We start from the raw sequence: 19478 nt of genomic DNA, 5'->3' as shown, positions 1-19478 counted from the left end.
CCAGCACCGCAGTCACTGAGCCCGCCACCAGCACCGCCGCCACAGAGCCTGCCCCCAGCACTGCATTCACTGAGCCCGCCACCAGCACCGCCGCCACAGAGCCCGCCGCCAGCACCGATGCCACAGAGCCCGCAGCCAGCACCGATGCCACAGAACCCGCCGCCAGCAACACTGCCACAGAGGCCGCCACCAGCACCGCTGCCACAGAGGCCACCGCCAGCACCGCACCGAGTGACACAGCCGCAAGCAGCGCCATGACTGACACAGCCGCAAGCACCGCCAGCGGCCCCACAACATCCTGAGCCAGTGGCACCATCCCCAGTGGTCAGTCGTCCAAGGCTGGTGGTCTGTTCTAGGAGCCTGGGCAGCTACCATGATGCACCACTACCTCAGTCCTTGGCAGGATGAAGCAGTCTGGGCACAAAGCCCCTTCCAGAACCAGTGGAGTATCACATCCACTACCTCAGTCCTTGGCAGGATGAAGCACTCAGGGCACAATGCCCCCTCCAGAACCAGTGGAGAATGGCATCCACTACCTCAGTCCTTGGCAGGATGAAGCACTCTGGGCACCATGCCCCCTCAAGAACCAGTGGAGAAAGGCATCCACTACCTCAGTCCTTGGCAGGATGAAGCACTCTGGGCACAAAGCCCCCTCCAGAACCAGCGGAGAAAGGCATCCACTACCTCAGTCCTTGGCAGGATGAAGCACTCTGGGCACAATGCCCCCTCCAGAACCAGTGGAGTATCACATCCATTACCTCAGTCTTCGGCAGGATGAAGCACTCTGGGCACAAAGCCCCTCCAGAACAAGTGGAGAAAGGCATCCACTTGAGAGACTGTGGCTTTGCACTCCCCAGGATAAAGCAGTGGGCAAACCAGCCACTGGAGAGACTTGAGAAACTGTGGCTTTGCACTCCCCAGGATAACGCAGTGGGCAAACCAGCCACTGGAAAGACTTGAGAGATGGTGGCTTTGCACTCCCAGGATGCAGCAGTGGGCAATCCACACACTGGAGAGACTTGAGAGATGGTGGCTTTGCACTCCCCAGGATGCAGCAGTGGGCAAACCACCCACTGGAGAGACTTGAGAGATGGTGGCGTTGCACTCCCCAGGATGCAGCAGTGGGCAACCCACACACTGGAGAGACTTGAGAGACTGTGGCTTTGCACTCCCCAGGATAAAGCAGTGGGCAGCCCACCCACTGGAGAGACTTGAGACTGTGGCTTTGCACCCCCCAGGATAAAGCAGTGGGCAAACCACCCACTAGAGAGACTGTGGCTTTGCACTCTCCAGGATACAGCAGTGGGCATGGAGTCCCCTCGTGGAGCAGTGGCGTCGTGCATTCATCAGGCTGAGGGGCCCCCTCCTCCCCCTCCCCCTGAGGTGCCTCTTTCATTTCGATCTGATTCCCCTGCAGTGTTCTCTCCATTTGCAGTCTGGTATCATGTGTGGGCCTCGCCCATGCATTTTGGGCCCAGTGGTCCACAGAAAATAATTGGTGCACTATCCGGAATTGTGTATTTGGTGTACATAATTGTATATACTGTAATTCGAATTTTGACTACTGGATTTTTCATGATTACAATCGTTCAACTCATTTCCTTTTGTCCTTGCGTTCTTCCAGGGGGTGTGTATATGTAATGTTGAAGGATGTATTTGTGTATATGTTGTTGTGGGTGAGGGTGGGGGTGGGGGTTTTGCGTGCTATGTGTGTGTCACTCTCTTTTCCCTCCCACTTCCCCTGTGTTGTAGGTGCAGTACTCACCGTGGACGTCGCCGCCGTCTTTGGTGCTTCTGACAGAGGAGCAGGAAGTCCATCGCAGGGAGTATCTGGAGTTCTGGCTCCATGGTGTCCTGGTTCCTCGTGGGGTGTGGAGAGGTGAGTGTTTTCCCTTCCAAGTCCTGTTTCCGCCGTGTTTTTGTTTGTGTTGGTTCTGCCCCGGAAAAGGTGGCGGATTGGCATCTTCTGATAGGGTGGGCGGCACATTGTCTTCCGCCTTTGTAGGAGGCTGGACTGGCTTGTAGTGAGTACCAAGGGGTACTCACACCTTGCACCAGGCCCAGGTATCCCTTATTAGTGTATAGGGGTGTCCAGCAGTTTAGGCTGATAGAAAATGGTAGCTTAGCAGAGCAGCTTAGGCTGAACTAGGAGACGAGTGAAGCTCCTACAGTACCACTAGTGTCACTTGCACAATATCATAAGAAAACACAATACACAGATATACTAAAAATAAAGGTACTTTATTTTTATGACAATATGCCAAAGTATCTCAGTGAGTACCCTCAGTATGAGGATAGCAAATATACACAAGATATATGTACACAATACCAAAATATGCAGTAATGGCAATAGAAAACAGTGAAAACAATGTATAGTCACAATAGAATGCAATGGGGGCACATAGGGATAGGGGCAACACAACCCATATACTCTAGAAGTGGAATGCGAACCACTATGTGACCTTGTAGAGGGTCGCTGGGACTGTAAAGAAACAGTGAGGGTTAGAAAAATAGCCCACCCCAAGACCCTGAAAAGTGGGTGCAAAGTGCACCTAAGTTCCCCAAAGAGCACAGAAGTCGTGATAGGGGAATTCTGCAGGAAAGACCAAAACCAGCAATGCAACAACAATGGATTTCCAGACGAGAGTACCTGTGGAACAAGGGGACCAAGTCCAAAAGTCACGATCAAGTCGAGAGTGGGCAGATGCCCAGGAAATGCCAGCTGTGGGTGCAAAGAAGCTTCCACCGGATGGTAGAAGCTGAGGATTCTGCAAGAACGACAAGGGCTAGAAACTTCCCCTTTGGAGGATGGATGTCCCACGTCGTGAAGAGTCGTGCAGAAGTGTTTTCCCACAGAAAGACTGCAAACAAGCCTTGCTAGCTGCAAAGCTTGCGGTTAGGGTTTTTGGATGCTGCTGTGGCCCAGGAGGGACCAGGATGTCACCAATTGCGTGAGGAGACGGAGGGGGCATCCAGCAAGACAAAGAGCCCACTCAGAAGCAAGCAGCACCCGCAGAAGTGCCGGAACAGGCACTATGAAGTGGAGTGAATCGGTGCTCACCCGAAGTTGCACAAGAGAGTCCCACGACGCCAGAGGACAACTCAGGAGGTTGTGCAATGCAGGTTAGAGTGCCGGGGACCCAGGCTTGGCTGTGCACAAAGGAAATCCTCGAAGAGTGCACAGGAGCTGGAGTAGCTGCAAAACACGCGGTTCCCAGCAATGCAGTCTAGCGTGGGGAGGCAAGGACTTACCTCCACCAAACTTGGACTGAAGAGTCACTGGACTGTGGGAGTCACTTGGACAGAGTTGCTGAGTTCAAGGGACCTCGCTCGTCGTGCTGAGAGGAGAACCAGAGGACTGGTGATGCAGTTCTTTGGTGCCTGCGGTTGCAGGGGGAAGATTCCATTGACCCACAGGAGATTTCTTCGGAGCTTCTAGTGCAGAGAGGAGGCAGACTACCCCCACAGCATGCACCACCAGGAAAACAGTTGAGAAGGCGGCAGGATCAGCGTTACAAGGTCACAGTAGTCGTCTTTGCTACTTTGTTGCAGTTTTGCAGGCTTCCAGCACGGTCAGCAGTCGATTCCTTGGCAGAAGGAGAAGAGAGAGATGCAGAGGAACTCTGATGAGCTCTTGCATTTGTTATCTAAGGAATTCCCCAAAGCAGAGACCCTAAATAGCCAGAAAAAAGGGTTTGACTACTTAGGAGAGAGGATAGGCTAGCAACACCTGAAGGAGCCTATCAGAAGGAGTCTCTGACGTCACCGGTTGGCACTGGCCACTCAGAGCAGTCCAGTGTGCCAGCAGCACCTCTGTTTCCAAGATGGCAGAGGTCTGGAGCACACTGGAGGAGCTCTGGGCACCTCCCAGGGGAGGTGCAGGTCAGGGGAGTGGTCACTCCCCTTTCCTTTGTCCAGTTTCGCGCCAGAGCAGGGCTGAGGGATCCCTGAACCGGTGCAGACTGACTTATGCAGAGATGGGCACCATCTGTGCCCATCAAAGCATTTCCAGAGGCTGGGGGAGGCTACTCCTCCCCAGCCCGGACACCTTTTTCCAAAGGGAGAGGGTGTAACACCCTCTCTCTGAGGAAGTCCTTTGTTCTGCCTTCCTGGGCCATGCCTGGCTGGACCCCAGGAGGGCAGAAACCTGTCTGAGGGGTTGGTAGCAGCAGCAGCTGCAGTGAAACCCCGGGAAAGGTAGTTTGGCAGTACCCGGGTCTGAGCTAGAGACTCGGGGGATCATGGAATTGTCTCCCCAATGCCATATCGGTGACTTATAAGTTACTTAAGTGCAGTGGTATATGGCTGTGAAATAACATGGACGTTATTTCACTCAGGCTGCACTGGCAGGCCTGTGTAAGAATTGTCAGATCTCCCTATGGGTGGCACAAGAAATGCTGCAGCCCATAGGGATCTCCTGGAACCCCAATACCCTGGGAACCTTAGTACCATATACTAGGGAATTATAAGGGTGTTCCAGTATGCCAATGTAAATTGGTGAATTGGTCACTAGCCTGTTAGTGACAATTTGGAAAGAGAATGAGACAGCATAACCACTGAGGTTCTGGATAGCAGAGCCTCAGTGAGACAGTTAGTCATAACACAGGTAACGCATACAGGGCACACTTATGAGCACTGGGGCCCTGGCTGGCAGGGTCCCAGTGACACATACAACTAAAACAACATATATACAGTGAAATATGGGGGTAACATGCCAGGCAAGATGGTACTTTCCTACACAACCCCCCCCCAAACGAAGGACAATAAGACTAGCCATGACCTGATGAGTCTTCATTGTCTAAGTTGAAATATCTGGAGAGTCCATCTGCATTGGAGTGGGTACTCCCAGGTCTATGTTCCACTGTATAGTCCATTCCCTGTAGGGATATGGACCACCTCAATAATTTAGGGTTTTCACCTTTCATTTGTTTTAGCCAAAGTAGAGGTTTGTGGTCTGTCTGAACAATGAAGTGAGTGCCAAACAGGTATGGCCTCAACTTCTTCAGTGCCCAGACCACAGCAAAGGCCTCCCTCTCTATGGCAGACCAACGCTTTTCTCTAGGGGTCAACCTCCTGCTGATAAAAGCAACAGGTTGATCCTGGCCCTCAGAATTAAGTTGTGATAAGACTGCCCCTACCCCTAATTCAAATGCATCAGTTTGGACAATGAATTTTTTGGAGTAACAGGGGCTTTTCAGGACAGGTGCAGAGCACATGGCCTGCTTCAGCTCCTCAAAAGCTTTCTGACAGTTTGCTGTCCATAATACCTTTTTAGGCATTTTTTTAGATGTGAGGTCATTAAGAGGGGCTGCAATGGAGCCATAGTTCTTTATGAACCTCCTATAGTACCCAGCGAGGCCTAAGAAGGCTCTCACCTGAGTCTGAGTTGTAGGGGGAACCCAATCTATAATAGTTTGGATTTTCCCCTGAAGTGGTGCAATCTGTTCTCCACCTACCAGGTGTCCCACATAAACCACCTTCCCCTGCCCTATCTGGTACTTTGAAGCCTTGATAGTGAGGCCTGCTTTTTGCAGGGCCTCTAAAACTTTCCATAGGTGGACCAGGTGATCATCCCAGCTGGAGCTAAAGACAGCTATATCATCTAGATATGCTGCACTAAAAGCTTCCAGCCCTTGCAGGACTGTATTCACAAACCTTTGAAAAGTGGCAGGTGCATTTTTCAATCCAAAAGGCATTACTGTGAATTGGTAATGGCCTCTAATGGTTGAAAATGCAGTTTTTGCTTTGCATCTTCTGATAACTTGATCTGCCAATACCCTGCAGTCAAATCAAAAGTGCTAAGATACTTGGCAGATGCCAGTGTATCTATTAGCTCATCTGCCCTGGGTATAGGATGAGCATCAGTTTTGGTTACCTGGTTGAGACCTCTGTAGTCAACACAAAATCTCATTTCCCTTTTACCATCTTTGGAATGAGGTTTTGGTACAAGTACCACAGGAGAGGCCCATGGACTTTCAGAGTGCTCAACCACTCCCAGTTCAAGCATTTTCTGCACCTCTTGCTTTATGCAGTCTCTAACATGGTCAGGCTGCCTATAGATCTTACTTTTGACAGGCAAGCTGTCTCCAGTATCTATAGTGTGCTCACACCAAGAAGTGGTGCCTGGCACAGTAGAGAAGAGTTCAGAAAACTGACCCAGGAGATTTATGCAGTGGTCTTTCTGCTCAGCAGTAAGACAATCTGCCAGTACTACACCTTCCACTAGAGCATCTTGTTCTGTGGAAGAGAAGAGATCAGGGAGAGGGTCACTCTCTTCTTCCTGTCCCTCATCTGTTGCCATGAGCAGGGTGAAATCAGCCCTGTCATAGTAGGGTTTCAGGCGATTGACATGGAGCACCCTAAGGGGACTCCTGGCAGTGCCTAAGTCAACTAAGTAGGTGACTTCACCCTTCTTTTCAACAATTATGTGGAGTCCACTCCATTTGTCTTGGAGTTCTCTTGGGGCCACAGGCACCAAGACCCACACTTTCTGCCCTGGTTGGTACTGAACCAAAACAGCCTTCTGGTCATGCCATTGCTTTTGGATGCTCTTGGCTGGCCTGAAGGTGTTTACAGGACTTTTTCATGTACTCAGCCATCCTAGATCTTAGGCCAAGTACATAGTCCACTATGTCTTGCTTTGGAGCTTTTAAAGGTTGTTCCCAACCCTCCTTAACAAGTGTTAGAGGACCTCTTACAGGGTGTCCAAATAGAAGTTCAAAGGGGCTGAAGCCCACTCCTTTTTGGGGTACCTCCCTGTAAGCATAAAGGAGGCAAGGTAACAGGACATCCCATCTCCTGCGGAGTTTGTCAGGGAGTCCCATTATCATTCCTTTGAGAGTTTTGTTAAATCTCTCCACCAGTCCATTTGTTTGTGGATGATAGGGTGTGGTGAATTTGTATGTCACACCACATTCCTCCCACATTGCCTTTAAGTAAGCAGACATGAAATTGCTTCCCCTGTCTGATACCACCTCTTTTGGGAAGCCCACCCTGGAAAATATTCCCAGGAGGGCCTTTGCCACTGCAGGAGCTGTAGTGGTCCTTAGAGGAATTGCTTCAGGATATCTGGTGGCATGGTCCACTACCACCAAGATAAACCTACTGCCTGAAGCAGTAGGAGGGTCAAGGGGGGCAACTATGTCAACCCCTACCCTTTCAAAGGGAACCCCAACCACAGGCAGTGGAATAAGGGGTGCCTCTGGAGTGCCACCTGTCTTGCCACTGGCTTGACAAGTTTCACAGGACTTACAAAATTCTTTTGTGTCCTCTGACATTCTAGGCCAATGAAACAAGGGAACAAGCCTGTCCCAAGTTTTCATTTGCCCCAAATGTCCAGCTAAGGGAATGTCGTGGGCTAGAGTTAGGAGGAACTTCCTGTACTCCTGAGGAATCACCAATCTCCTGTCAGCTCCAGGTTTTGGATCCCTTGATTCAGTGTACAAAAGGTTGTCCTCCCAGTAAACTCTGTGAGAGTCACTGACATCCCCATTTGCTTGTTTGACAGCTTGCTGCCTTAGACCCTCTAGTGTGGGACAGGGTATGCTGTGCCACACTCAGCTCCTCCCTGGCAGGCCCCCCTTCACCCAAAAGCTCAGCAGTGTCTGCTTCCAGCTCCTCTGGTGTAGGTTCTGCACAGGGTGGAAATTCTTCTTCCTCAGAAGTTGAATCCACTGTAGAGGGATGGATAGTAGGTAGTGTTTTACCTTTACTAACCCTAGCTTTAGGGAACACTTGGTCCATTCTTCCAGGATCCAAGTCACCCTGTCCTTTTTGCTGTTTGGCATGAGCCCTGGTCAAAGCAAAAGTATGCCCTGGAATGCCCAGCATTGCTGCATGAGCCTCCAACTCCACTTCTGCCCAAGCTGATGTCTCTAAATCATTCCCTAATAGACTGTCTACAGGTAAATCTGAGGCAACCACAACTTTCTTTGGGCCAGTAACCCCCCCCCAGTTGAGATTCACAACAGCCATGGGGTGGCTAAGGGTGTTGTTATGAGCATCGGTTACTTGGTACTGGTGACCAAGTAGGTGTTGTTCAGGGTGGACCAGTTTCTCTATTACCATTGTAACACTGGTACCTGTGTCCCTGTAGGCCTGAACCTCAACACCATTTATTAGGGGTAGTTGCTTGTACTTATCCATGTTAAGGGGACAAGCAACCAAGGTGGCTAAATCAATAGCCCCCTCAGAGACTAACACAGCCTCTGTGGTCTCCCTAATCAGACCAACCCCAACTAAGTTACCAAAAGTGAGCCCAGCTACTCCCTTGGATTGGCTATTAGTAGGTTTGCTCCCACCACCACTGCTATTACTAGGGGCACTAGGTGTAGCAGCAGGGGTTGTAGTGGTAGGAGGCTTGGTGCTTTTCTTTGGACAACTGGGATCTGTTGTCCAATGGCCTTTTATTTTACATAAATAGCACCATGGTTTCTTTTCTTTGTTTTGATTTGAAGAGGATTTGGGCCTACCACCCCCACCAGAGTGTTTTTGTGGGCCTGATGAAGACTCATTTTTAGATTTGTCCCCACCCTTGTCAGAAGACTTACCATCCTTCTTCTTGCCATCCTTGTCACCCCCTGTATGAACTTTTCTGTTCACCCTTGTTCTGACCCATTTGTCTGCCTTCTTTCCAAATTCTTGGGGAGAGGTCAGATCAGAGTCTACCAGGTACTGGTGTAACAAATCAGACACACAATTATTAAGAATATGCTCTCTCAGGATTAAGTTATACAGGCTTTCATAGTCAGAAACTTTACTGCCATGTAACCACCCCTCCAAGGCCTTCACTGAATGGTCAACAAAGTCTACCCAGTCTTGTGAAGACTCCTTTTTGGTTTCTCTGAACTTCATCCTGTACTGTTCAGTGGTTAAGCCATAACCATTTAGGAGTGCATTCTTAAGAACTGCAAAATTATTGGCATCACTTTCCTTCACAGTAAGGAGCCTATCCCTACCCTTTCCACTGAAAGATAGCCATAGGATAGCAGCCCACTGCCTTTGAGGGACCTCCTGTACAACACAGGCCCTCTCAAGTGCAGCAAACCACTTGTTAATGTCATCCCCCTCCTTGTAAGGGGGGACTGTCTTGTGCAGATTCCTAGAATCATGCTCTTTTGCAGGATGACTATTTGGAATACTGCTGCTGCCACCATGGGGTCCAAACCCCAACCTCTGCCTTTCTTTTTCTAAGTCAAATGCTTCCCTGTCTAGATCCAGCTATTGCTTTTTAAGCTTCAGCCTGGACTCTTCCACTCTCAATCTGTTGAGGTCCCTTTCTAACACTCTGTCTTCAGGGAGGGTGGGTTGGGCATGCCTTGACACAGAAGAATGGTGTGAATGAACAGAGGGAGACCTGTTCCTAACAGATGGCACTCTAACATTCTGGCCTACAGAAGTCACACTCCTACTGTGATGAGAAGCAACAATATGACTGTGATGTGAATTCACATTTGTACCAGCTATGCTAGGTGCCCTGCGAAGGGGCAGGTTGGAAAGATTCCCTCCCAAATCTTTTGCTAGGGGTGCCCCAGAATCAGAGTGGGAACCATCAGCTAATTTCTCACCAGAAGTGCCACCTAAGGCCTATCTTGTTCAATGAGCATATTAACCAACAGTTGTCTTGAGGGATTCTTCCCTACCCCTAAACCTCTATCTATGCAGAGACTCCTTGCTTCCTTCCAGCTAAGGTTGTCATAAGCTATGCTGGCCAGATCAAGAGTTTGGCCTGTACCAGACATGATAGAAAAGGTTTAAGGGACAGAAAAAGAGAGAAAACGTTTTCAGAACTTTTTAAAGGACAGAAAAAAACTTTTTAAGAACTTTTTGAAAGTTTTAGAGGTACTTTTCAGCACTTAGTAAAGAAGTGAGAGAAGAAAAGCAAAACGTTTTGGTTAGGTGAACATACACTGAACTTGTTTTGTATATTTTTCTCTTATGAAAAGTACAATATGACAAAGTGGTAAGTAGTTGCAAAGTACTTATCCCACCACTGCACAACCAATGTAGGAGGCTGGACTGGCTTGTACTGAGTACCAAGGGGTACTTACACCTTGCACCAGGCCCAGGTATCCCTTATTAGTGTATAGGGGTGTCTAGCAGCTTAGGCTGATAGGAAATGGTAGCTTAGCAGAGCAGCTTAGGCTGAACTAGGAGAAGAGTGAAGCTCTTACAGTACCACTAGTGTCACTTGCACAATAATATAAGAAAACACAATCCACAGATATACTAAAAATAAAGGTACTTTATTTTTATGACAATATGCCAAAGTATCTCAGTGAGTACCCTCAGTATGAGGATAGCAAATATACACAAGATATATGTACACAATACCAAAATATGCAGTAATAGCAATAGAAAACAGTGCAAACAATGTATAGTCACAATAGAATGCAATGGGGGCACATAGGGATAGGGGCAACACAAACCATATACTCTAGAAGTGAAATGCGAACCACGAATGGACTCCAAACCTATGTGACCTTGTAGAGGGTCGCTGGGACTGTAAAGAAACAGTAAGGGTTAAAAAAATAGCCCACCCCAAGACCCTGAAAAGTGGGTGCAAAGTGCACCTAAGTTCCCCAAAGAGCACAGAAGTCGTGATAGGGGAATTCTGCAGGAAAGACCAACACCAGCAATGCAACAACGATGGATTTCCAGACGAGAGTACCTGTGGAACAAGGGGGCCAAGTCCAAAAGTCACAATCAAGTCGAGAGTGGGCAGATGCCCAGGAAATGCCAGCTGTGGGTGCAAAGAAGCTGCCACCGGATAGTAGAAGCTGAGGATTCTGCAAGAACGACAAGGGCTAGAAACTTCCCCTTTGGAGGATGGATGTCCCACATCGTGAAGAGTCGTGCAGAAGTGTTTTGCCGCAGAAAGACCGTAAACAAGCCTTGCTAGCTGCAAAGCTTGCGGTTAGGGTTTTTGGATGCTGCTGTGGCCCAGGAGGGACCAGGATGTCACCAATTGCGTGAGGAGACAGAGGGGGCGTCCAGCAAGACAAAGAGCCCACTCAGAAGCAAGCAGCACCCGCAGAAGTGCCAGAACAGGCACTATGAAGTGGAGTGAATTGGTGCTCACCCGAAGTTGCACAAGAGAGTACCACGACGCCGGAGGACAACTCAGGAGGTTGTGCAATGCAGGTTAGAGTGCCGGGGACCCAGGCTTGGCTGTGCACAAAGGAAATCCTCGAAGAGTGCACAGGAGCCGGAGTAGCTGCAAAACAGGCGGTTCCCAGCAATGCAGTCTAGCGTGGGGAGGCAAGGACTTACCTCCACCAAACTTGGACTGAAGAGTCACTGGACTGTGGGAGTCACTTGGACAGAGTTGCTGAGTTCAAGGGACCTCGCTCGTCATGCTGAGAGGAGAACCAGAGGGCCGGTGATGCAGTTCTTTGGTGCCTGCGGTTGCAGGGGGAAGATTCCGTCGACCCACGGGAGATTTCTTCGGAGCTTCTAGTGCAGAGAGGAGGCAGACTACCCCCACAGCATGCACCACCAGGAAAACAGTCGAGAAGGCGGCAGGATCAGCGTTACAAGGTCGCAGTAGTCGTCTTTGCTACTTTGTTGCAGTTTTGCAGGCTTCCAGCGCGGTCAGCAGTTGATTCCTTGGCAGAAGGTGAAGAGAGAGATGCAGAGGAGCTCTGATGAGCTCTTGCATTCGTTATCTAAGGAATTCCCCAAAGCAGAGACCCTAAATAGCCAGAAAAGAGGGTTTGGCTACTTAGGAGAGAGGATAGGCTAGCAACACCTGAAGGAGCCTATCAGAAGGAGTCTCTGACGTCACCTGTTGGCACTGGCCACTCAGGGCAGTCCAGTGTGCCAGCAGCACCTCTGTTTCCAAGATGGCAGAGGTCTGGAGCACACTGGAGGAGCTCTGGGCACCTCCCAGGGGAGGTGCAGGTCAGGGGAGTGGTCACTCCCCTTTCCTTTGTCCAGTTTCGCGCCAGAGCAGGGCTGAGGGATCCCTGAACCGGTGCAGACTGGCTTATGCAGAGATGGGCACCATCTGTGCCCATCAAAGCATTTCCAGAGGCTGGGGGAGGCTACTCCTCCCCAGCCCTGACACCTTTTTCCAAAGGGAGAGGGTGTAACACCCTCTCTCTGAGGAAGTCCTTTGTTCTGCCTTCCTGGGCCATGCCTGGCTGGACCCCAGGAGGGCAGAAACCTGTCTGAGGGGTTGGTAGCAGCAGCAGCTGCAGTGAATCCCTGGGAAAGGTAGTTTGGCAGTACCCGGGTCTGAGCTAGAGACTCGGGGGATCATGGAATTGTCTCCCCAATGCCAGAATGGCATTGGGGTGACAATTCCATGATCCTAGACATGTTACATGGCCATGTTCGGAGTAACCATTGTGACGCTATACATATGTCGTGACATATGTATAGTACACGTGTGTAATGGTGTCCCTGTACTCACAAAGTCCGGGATATTTGCCCTGAACAATGTGGGAGCACCTTGGCTAGTGCCAGGGTGCCCACACACTAAGTAACTTAGCACCCAACCTTTACCAGGTAATGGTTAGACATATAGGTGACTTATAAGTTACTTAAGTGCAGTGGTAAATGGCTGTGAAATAACGTGGACGTTATTTCACTCAGGCTGCACTGGCAGGCCTGTGTAGGAATTGTCAGATCTCCCTATGGGTGGCACAAGAAATGCTGCAGCCCATAGGGATCTCCTGGAACCCCAATACCCTGGGTACCTTAGTACCATATACTAGGGAATTATAAGGGTGTTACAGTATGCCAATGTAAATTGGTGAATTGGTCACTAGCCTGTTAGTGACAATTTGGAAAGAGAATGAGACAGCATAACCACTGAGGTTCTGGATAGCAGAGCCTCAGTGAGACAGTTAGTCATAACACAGGTAACACATACAGGGCACACTTATGAGCACTGGGGCCCTGGCTGGCAGGGTCCCAGTGACACATACAACTAAAACAACATATATACAGTGAAATATGGGGGTAACATGCCAGGCAAGATGGTACTTTCCTACAGCCTGTCTGTTGGCGGTGACGGCTGCGCTGTTTGTTTGTACCGCCATGGCAGTCGGAGTGTTAAAGTGGCTGTCTATGTTGACGGTTTCCGCCACGGTCGTGATCCCAAGTTTTTGTCGCCGGCCTGTTGGTTGTATTACTGCCGTTTAACACCGACCACCAGGGTTGTAATGAGAGCCTTACTGTGCAAGACAAGGTGTTCAATCACTTGTTCCAATGAAGGGATGAGGTCCAAACAAACAGTGATGATGAAGAAGAGGAGCAGGTTTCAGAGCCTGAAACTGAGACCACAGACGAGGAATATCCTCTGATTAACCTCTTCCCGATGTTCACAGTGGCTAATCTCCTGGCACACTTGCAGGGAACAGTCCAAGAAAAGGTGTGGGACTTGACAGGGAAAGAAGTAGGGCTGTTAAAAGGAGTAGAACCAGTTAAAGTCAGTGTGAAGCCACATGCTGTGTTCCCCCAGATACCCCAGTATCATATCACGCAAGATGTCCTTATAAAGGTGGCGCAATTATTTGCAGACTTTGTGAAACAGGGAGTCTTGAAAGAAGTGATGAGCAGTCCATATAATTCACCAATAATGGGACTGAGAAAGCCTTGTGGGAAGGTTCGAATTGTCCAAGATTTAAAGAAGATCAATTACATAGTGGTGAAATGCTGCCTAGTGGTGCCCAATCCAGCTGTGATTTTGTTCCAGGTTCCATGTGATGCAGAGTGGTTCACAGTAATTGATCTGTCCCAAGCGTTCTTTTCTGTGCCTCTCCATGAGGACAGCCAATTTCTCTTCAGTTTTAAATCTTGGACAAGGTCTACAGTTTGTGTCGAATTCCTCAAGGGTTTTTGGAATCACCTTCCAAATTCAAATAAATACTGAAGAAGGATTTGGAGTCATTGGTATTGCCTTTTCAATCGACTCTAGTGCAGTACATTGATGATTAGTTGATTGCTTCTAAAACGAGGGATGAGTGCAAGTATGATTCTATTGCCTTACTGAATCATTTGGGAAAGAACGGACACAAGGTGTCCCCAAAGAAATTGCAATATTGCCAGAGAGAGGTGAAGTACTCGGGTCATCAAATTGAGAAAGGGTCGAGGAAGTTATCCAGGGAAAGAGTAACTGCATTATTACAGATGAATCCTCCAACAACACGGAGAGATGTTAGGATGTTCCTAGGAATGGTGGGTTACTGTCGAGAAGTCGAGAATGGCAAAAATGTGTGCAGCCACAAATATGAAATGGCCCGATCCATTACCTTTGGTGTTGATGTCAATGAGAAACACACCTAACAAGAAAACAGGACTGTCTCCACCATGAGGTTCTCATGGGCCGCGCTACGAGATTGCCCTCAGTGCCTGTGAATGCTCTTCTGAATATCACGGATGATATGGTGTTGGACTACTGCAAGGGTCTGGCTGATGTGGTCTGCTCTTTTTCTCACCAGATGGAAGCTACCACCCTGCCACCCATAAATGATCCAGGCCACAACCTGAAAGCTGGTGACTAGGTTGTCATTAAGAAACACGTAAGGAAGACGTGTTTGGAGCCACGTTGGATGGAGCCATATCAAGTGATACTAATGACTACTACTGCTGTGAAGTGTGCGGCAATTCCGAACTGGATCCATGCCAGTCACACAAAGAAGGTGACGTGTCCAAATTATGAGGAAGTTGAGTTGTTGAAGGTACCAACAGCAAAAAAGGAAGTCTCAGGGCCGGAGAGTGATCGAAGGGGAACTGAGACAGAAGGAGAGCTCGTTGAGGACGGCTTGGTCACTCCAGTGAGAGACGAGGGAGAAGAGATCCAGCTGGGTGACGGCGAGCCTACCTCAACTGAGGCAACAGGAGAGCCTAATCAGAGGGAGGTTCTTCCAGAAGCAGATGATTATGGGAATGAGCTAGAGCAACTGACAGACCCAGAAGGTGAAGGAGTTGAGGTGGAAGAGTGTCAGAGTGTCCAAACTCCTCCTGAGCAAATTGCAGGTCCATCAAGAGAGAACACCATACAGCCAAAGGAGGGCGAGGGGTTGCCACAGGAAAGATCAAAGACCAAAGAGACATTGGAAGGAGATAAGTGGCCAGAATTGCAAGTGAAAAAGGGAGCAGTGGTTGTTGAAGATGCGATAGAGGAAGAAGTTGATACAACGAGGAGAGGAGATTTAAGTGAAGGAGAGTTGCAAGGTGATTGCAGGTTGAAAAGAAAAAGAGTAGCAAACAGAAGATACACGGGTCATGAATGGGCATATGCAACAACAGCTGAGTGGCAACAAGAGTTCTTGGCATTTTGCTTTGATCGAGAAATTCCAGGTCAGTACTTTGGCACCTGAGTCTGGCTGAAGAGACTGAATTGGTATAAGATCGAATTAAAGATGAGAGAAAAAATTGAGAAAAGAGACTGAGAATTTTACCGGATGAGACTTTGAAAACCTGAATTGACTTTTTAAACCTGATTTTGACAAGCTGCTAACCTGAATTGACAAGGATCCTGGGAGTGAAATTGAAAGCTGTAAATAATTGCTTGTTTTGACTTTGCTGCAAAAAAAAAAAAAAAAAAAAAGAAGGAGAAGTTTTCTAACCATTCTTAGTTGTTGTTTGAATTAACCATCCTTCACTTTCTGATTCTTTACAGATCATGGCTAACATTAGAGAGGATAATAGAGGAAGTAGGCGTTGTAAATATTTGGGGGTTGGTTTAGGTGTTGTGTGCGTGATATTCATTATGGTTGCGGGTATGACACTAATTAATGGATAAGAGTGGGACTAACAATACTACAATTCCTGAGAATACCACTGCACAAACAGCTTGGGAGAGGTTTGAGCTGGATACAAAATATTTGCATGAGGGAACTAATGCAAAAGGGGAACTCTCCACTAAAGTTTTCTATTGCTTGCTGAGTGAGTATGTTGAAACGATGGATGCGAAGGATTGCTTTGCGTGCACACAGATTCCTCTTTCGGTACAAAAGGGGGTTATTTATCATAGTCTGCCACTAACTTATTGGATAAGTTGTAGTCTGTTACTAACAAGATTCTATAACCAGGAAGAGATTCAATACTTTTACTCGAACTATGATCTTGTGTTTTCTTATGTGCCCATAATAGAGGATTTGAGTGGGGTAGCTAGGTACTATAGTACAAAGCTAGTTAAAGGATTCTTTGAGGTGACATTAACGATTAGTACATCTTATGCACACCGTAATAATTTGACATGCTTGCTTACATCTGTAGAGAAAAGCTTTTTAAATCACACAGGAAGATAGAAGAAGGGCATTATAGGGTAAATTAGAAAAAGGATTTGCAGCAGCGGACTTTTGCTAGTAGTTAAGGTTATGGTGCGATTAGAGAGCAAGGGAAGCTAGCTCTAGATGCATTACACGTAGGGAAGCTTTGCATATCTAGGCCGAAGTCATATTATGACAATGTCTTTGTGGGAATGAGTGAATGTAAGCATGTGTTTTTTTTCCAGAGTAAATGGACAGTCATGTTAAATTCAGGATTTAGCGATCCCAGGGATCTATTACATATGTAGACTTAATGCTTATTACCGTCTTCCAAAGGGATGGTATGGGACATGTTATTTGGGGATAGTTTTCCCAAAGATACATCAACTTGACGATTTGAAAAGGTTTCCGAAATTGTCTGAATTACATCGTACTAGAGAGAAGAGAGAAACTGCTGCTGGTGTAGTAGGAGACATATTTTGGGCGATAATTCCTTCGGTGGGAGTTATCTTAAACTCCATAAAGATTCAAAAGTTGTCTACTACTGTGGATAACATGCTGACAAACACTTTAGGGCCTATACTCCTGCTGAATACTGAACTTGCTGTGGAGAGGACTATGACTCTTCAAAACAGGCTTGCTTTAGACATTCTTTTAGCGAAAAATGGCAGAATTTGTAGAATGCTTAATTCATTCATTCATTGTTGTGCATATATACCAGATAATAGTAATGAGATTAGAAGTATGCTTACTAACTTGACTAGGGATACTACCGATTTGAAGGAATTGAAAGAACCAGGTGTTTGGGAAAAGGCTGGAAAAGGATTTGCTTCAGTGGGAAATTGACTTAGCAACATTTGGCATGGGCTACTGTCTAAAATAATACAGGGGATATTGATTATTATCACTTGCTTATTTGGATTATGGGTGGCATGTAAAATTAGCAAAAGAATAAAATTGAAGACGGCGAAAAGTAATAAGAGGAGGGAAGAGAAAGAAAGGAAAAAATCTTATAGGGCAAAATCAAAGGGGAAGCCAATAAGGGAAGAGATTGAGATGAGGGAATTTTAGGATGTAAAATTTGTGGGAAGATTTTGTGTGATGACAAGAGTCATCCGACGAGGGATTGTTGGGGTGTGTCCTTTAAAAGCAATATTAACATGAAAAGCTTGAAATATATTGTGTGATGATGCTGCACAGAAAATGTGTTAACATAGAAAATAATGCATGTGTTTGAAATGTGCCCACGGGGAGTGGCTACCAATGTATACGAAGACTAATGAAAGCTGTTAATTCTGAATGAATTATGTACTAATGTTCTGAATTTGTATTAGCGTAACATAACTAAAGTTATATATTAAGAGTTTGCTTATTAATTAATAGGCCTTAGCCTAGCAAGGGTCTGGGCCTAGCTGCCTGGTCTCATATTAAACTGTATTTTTCTAACGTGCAATGTGCTGTTTTTCTGAAGGACACGAAGTTGTACTTTTCCAGAAATTACGTGTGTGTGTGTAACCATAGTAAATTCTTTCTCATGAGACCCGACTTGCTCAAGGAGACATTCTTGTGGAATGCAACAGTATAATTCTGAAGTAAGCGAAGAGAGCGCAGTGAGCTTAATATTGTATTTATTGTAAAAACAGAAGTTGAACGCCAGCTGCCAGGCATGCAACCGTCCAAGCCCATTTGAATCGCCCCGTCCGCTGCCTAGCAACCACACAGAAACCTGGTCGCGAGGCAGCTACGCTACTTGCGAGTGCGGGTACAACATTGAGTTTTTTTTTGTTTTTTTTTATTGTACCATCACAACCCCCCAAAAACTAAAAAATATATACAAATACTAAAAACCTTGTATAAAGCCTATAGATAACCATTATCATCGACACATTGCCTTATTGACACAGTTTCCAGGGCAAAAGATGACCATTATCGTTGACACAGTTTTCATAGTAATTACACATTGACTTATTGACACAGTTTCCAGGGCAATCTTCATACTCTGGTACTCCTGCGCACAACCGGACCCTCACCACCACTTTCATTCAGGCCCGACTGTTTCACCAAACCACAACCACTTTAGTTTGGGTCTGACTCTTTCACCAAATCACTCCTGGTCACACCCTGAGGATCCCATTTCCCTTTCAGTTTAACCTCCTTGGATTTGTTCCACCACTTATTTCCCTGAACCCTTACAGCATTGCCCAGAACCAGTTCGACCCTAACCGGTTTAGAACATTTGGCATTACCTTTCTTAACAAAAGTAGGCAGTTTTACAGCTACCCAATCACCTTCTGCAATAGGCGACTCTTTAGCCCCTTTCTTACTGCCAAAGTATCTCTTTTGTGTAGATTGCTTGTTTTCCACATTAGCCTTGATAAAGTCAGTACGATCTCCCACCAGCCTTTGTTCGAAAAACTTGGACATCCACCCGTGTTTGATTTGTGTATTAGGCTTTCTCCCTTTCAAAGCTTCAAAAGGAGATACCCCGTGGTGGAATGAGGAGTTGTTCTGTAAAACCAAAGCATTGCCTGAACCGACGCCTGCACATCACATCCACTCTTCAATGTCCACCTGATACAGTCTCCCAGCACACGGCTGAATCTCTCCACCAAACCATTTTTTGGGGGTTGATAAAGTTAACACCTCAAATGTTTAACTGCACTTTGCTTCAAGAATGCTTTGAACTCCTCAGACACAAATTGAACACCATTATCCGAAATGACTTCCTCCGGAAACCCCTCATTCATAAACACTTCCCTTAAGAAAGTCACAAGAGCCTTAGCGTTTGGCTCCTGTACAAATTTGACATAAGGCCATTTCGAGAAATCCCCTTTAACAGTGCACACATAACTCTTCGAAACACCGAGGCTGCAGAAGCCAGCCCAAATGTCATGCGGCAAAATTGGAAAGCCCCAAAAGGCGACACAAATGCTGTTAAGTACCTGGACTCCGGATCAAGTTCCACCTGATGATACGCACTAGCCAAATCTAACTTCGTAAACATCTTCGCACCTTTAATGGTAGACAGCATTTCATTAATATTAGGTAGGGGATGTGAGTCCACCCATATTTCTCTGTTGAGTGCTCTCAAGTCCACGCAAATTCTCAATTCCTCATTCTTTTTCCTTGCTACTACTAATGGAGAGAGCCACAAAGAGGATTCCATAGGTTCTATAATCCCTTTGTTCTTTAAACTTTCAAATTTTTTTTCCAAAACTTCTCTTACGCAAAAGGGCACAGACCTAATTTCAAGTT

Source organism: Pleurodeles waltl, chromosome 8 (assembly GCF_031143425.1).
Source record: "Pleurodeles waltl isolate 20211129_DDA chromosome 8, aPleWal1.hap1.20221129, whole genome shotgun sequence".
In the NCBI taxonomy this organism is placed as follows: Eukaryota; Metazoa; Chordata; class Amphibia; order Caudata; family Salamandridae; genus Pleurodeles; species Pleurodeles waltl.
The sequence above is the reverse complement of the archived record's forward strand: the minus strand, read 5'-3'. Positions refer to the sequence as shown.